The sequence below is a fragment of the Anabrus simplex genome, chromosome 1 (genome assembly GCF_040414725.1).
Source record: "Anabrus simplex isolate iqAnaSimp1 chromosome 1, ASM4041472v1, whole genome shotgun sequence".
Classification (NCBI taxonomy): domain Eukaryota; kingdom Metazoa; phylum Arthropoda; class Insecta; order Orthoptera; family Tettigoniidae; genus Anabrus; species Anabrus simplex.
Window position 1 is genome coordinate 1638799304 of NC_090265.1, and position 3981 is coordinate 1638803284.

Consider the following 3981-nt stretch of genomic DNA (forward strand, 5'->3'; position numbering starts at 1 on the left):
AAGCAGTGTAGAGAAGTAATACTAAACGAGCCTCAAATTCCATGTCTTCAGTGTCGTCAATTTCGGAACGATCCATGCGTTTGTATTTCTGTCTCATATTCCGCATTTTGACATTAGTCTATTGAACTATAAGTTGCACCATCTCCCTGGAAAATATAAAATTCCAGGCAGTTTTAGGTTCTATTTGATTGCCAATTCTTGCTTGAGCACGTAACGTAGGTTCTTTAGCGGACCATTTATAACGTTTTTTTAACATAGTAATAATGCTGTTCTGTGCATTCTTGATCTTCACCTTCACTACCTGTGCCTCCTTCTTCCGAGTCAGTACAATGATCACTTTCAATAGCAAAGTCACTGACCACACCATTTTCAACATCACTAAATTCTGTATCTAACCACTGTGCTACCTGATCTTCGAACCCAGGACCTTCAGGCCTTATAGGTCGAGATGGACCAGCACGGTCTGCCATTGTTGAATTACGAACAAAAATTAAGAAGCTATGAGTTCACTTCGTACAACCTAAGAATCCACACATTAAAATGTTACACAACTGGTGACGTGGTGTCTACGAAGCCACTTGGAAACTTGTCTACACTCCGAGGAGAGAACGATAATACTGAGGGCGAATCTCTAATGATGAAACGTTTGTTGACAGAGAGATAAAATGGTACTGCAAACCAAAAGTCTCACTTCCGGTTGTGTGCTTAGGGGTGTACATGTATCTCTTACAAGGAGTCTGTCAGACACCACGTCACCAGTTGAGGGATAATAATAATAATAATAATAATAATAATAATAATAATAATAATAATAATAATAATAATAATAATAATAATAATAATGAATGCTGCACTCACCTGATCTGTGAGTTTCACTGGGATTAACCCCCTGCCTGCGAGCCGGCGAGCTGGAACTTGTAGGCGTTTTACTACCGGATTCAAACTAGGTGAATCCCCTACCTCAAGGGGCACACACAGCACAGGCCATTTCATTATACGGTCTACCCTCATAGCATAAATATAAATACTACTCTCTCGCAGTTTCATTATCTGTCGTCATTCATCAACTGAGAGATAAGTACCCTTTTCCCACGCATTACAAATGTATGATACCATGACCTCATAACATCAAATCAAATAACATGTTTTCCTCATGTGACTGCTAGTTCCTGACAAGATATACGGAATAGCTCAGAGACAGGCTGGACTACAAATTAAAAAAAGTAAAATGATAAAACGCTAAATTCCGCTATAATAAATCTAAAATTCCGCCAAAAATTCCGCTGTCCGCTAAATGGCATATTTCTCCGCCGACAGTCTTCTAATTCCGCCAAATTTAGCGGAAAATCCGCTAAGTTGGCAACACTGCTGGAGTGTGTATCGTAGAGATTGGATAGGAATGGTGGGAGGGGGAGTATTCATTCTGCTGAAAGAAGAATTTGTAAGCTACGAAAAAGTTAAAGATGAGACACATGCAATACTAGGTGTAAGGCGCATTTCTAAAGATAATATGCAACTTGATATATTTGGAGTGTACAGATCGGGAAAGGGTAGCACTGACACGGATTCAGAATTATTTGATAAGATAATCAGCTATGAAGGAAACGACAAGGAAAGAAATGTGATTGTAGCGGGAGATCTGAATTTACCAGATGTCAATTGGGAAGGAAATGCGAACGACAGGAAGCATGACCAACAAATGGCAAATAAGTTAATATGGGAAGGACAGCTGATTCAGAAAGTGATGGAACCAACCAGAGGGAAAAACATCCTGGAGGTGGTGCTGATAAAACCAGATGAGCTCTATAGAGAAACTGAAGTAATAGATGGTATTAGTGATCATGAAGCTGTTTTTATCGTAGTTAAAAATAAATGTGATAGAAAGGAAGGTCTTAAAAGTAGGACTGTTAGGCAGTACCATATGGCTGATAAAGCAGGCATGAGGCAGTTTCTAAAAAGTAACTATGATCTACAATAAGATACAAAAGTTGAAAACTAAAAAAAAAAATAAAAAAAAAAATAAACAGCTGGAATTGATAAGATTTCTGGGGATATACTAAAGACAATGGGTTGGGATACAGTACCATATCTGAAGTACTTATTTGATTATTGTTTGGTCGGAGGAGCTATACCAGATGAATGGAGAGTTGCTATAGTAGCCCCTTTGTATAAAGGAAAGGGTGATAGACATAAAGTTTGACATGCATTGTATGTAAACTTTGGGAAGGCATTCTTTCTGATTATATTAGACATGTTTGTGAAATTAATAACTGGTCCGATAGAAGGCAGTTCGGTTTTAGGAAAGGTTATTCCACTGAAGCTCAACTTGTAAGATTCCAGCAAGATATAGCAGATATCTTGGATTCAGAGGTCAAATGGACTGTATTGCGATTGACCTGTCTAAAGCATTTGATAGGGTGGATCATGAGAGACTACTGGCAAAAATGAGTGCAATTGGACTAGACAAAAGAGTGACTGAATGGGTTGCTATATTTCTAGAAAATAGTTCTCAGAGAATTAGAGTAGGTGAAGCTTTATCTGACCCTGTAATAATTAAGAGGGGAATTTCTTAAGGCAGTATTATCGGACCTTCATGTTTTCTTATATATATAAATGATATGGATAGAGTTGTGGAATCAGAGTTAAGGCTTTTTGCGGATGATGCTAATCTCTATAGAGTAATAAATAAGTTACAAGATTGTGAGCAACTGCAACGTGACCTCGAAAGTATTGTGTGATGGACAGTAGGCAATGGTATGTTGATAAACGGGGTTAAAAGTCAGGTTGTGAGTTTCACAAATAGGAAAAGCCCTCTGAGTTTTAATTACTGCGTTGATGGGGTGAAAGTTCCTTTTAGGGATCATTGTAAGTATCTAGGTGTTAATATAAGGAAAGATCTTTGTTGGGGTGATCACATAAATGGGATTATAAATAAAGGGTACAGATCTCTGCACATGGTTATGAGGGTGTTTAGGGGTTGTAGTAAGGATGTAAAGGAGAGGGCATATAATTCTCTGGTAAGACCCCAACTAGAGTATGGTTTCAGTGTATGGGACCCTCACCAGGATTACTTGATTCAAGAACTGGAAAAAATCCAATAGAAAGCAGCTCGATTTGTTCTGGGTGATTTCCGAAAAAAAAAAAAAAAAAAGTAGAAAAATGTTGTAAAGTTTGGGCTGGGAAGATTTGAAAGAAGGAGAACTACTCGACTAAGTGGTATGTTCCTAGCTGTAAGCGGAGAGATGGCGTGGAATGACATTAGTAGACGAATAAGTTTGAGTGGCGTTTATAAAAGTAGGAAAGATCACAATATGAAGATAAAGTTGATTTCGAGAGGTCAAAGTGGGGCAAATATTCATTTATAGGAAGGGGAGTTAGGGAGTGGAATAACTTACCAAGGAAGATGTTCAATAAATTTCCAATTTCTTTGAAATAATTTAGGAAAAGTCTAGGAAAACAACAGATAGGGAATCTGCCACCTGGGCGACTGCCCTAAATGAAGATCAGTATTGATTGATTGAAACTGCCAAGTTGGGGTCAGAAGGCCAGCGCTACAACCGCCTGAGCCATTCAGCCCGGTGATTATATTTGTTTTACGTATAAACACAGATCTTGGGGATCATGAAGTTCAGTCCTGGATTCTCAGGAAACAGTAATGACAGAGGAGCATCTTCCTAAGTTGCTTTTGAAGAATTTACTGCGGGAGATTGGTAGTTTTTTTACAACGCGAAATATGGTGATACGTTTACATTTTATCTTACAACATGCCCATATATAGAGCTGCGTTTCCACGTCCGGCAGAAGTTACTGCTACTATTACTACTACTACTACTACTACTAAACGTTTCCTCCCTGAAGGGGGAGGCTGCCTTTTAGACGGTGACGCCGTCTCTCAGGCCGGGAGATTTGTTACGGTGAAGGAGATGTGCGGAGAAGGTGAGGGGGTGGGCGGCCGTGGCCTATACTACGAACTGTCCCGGC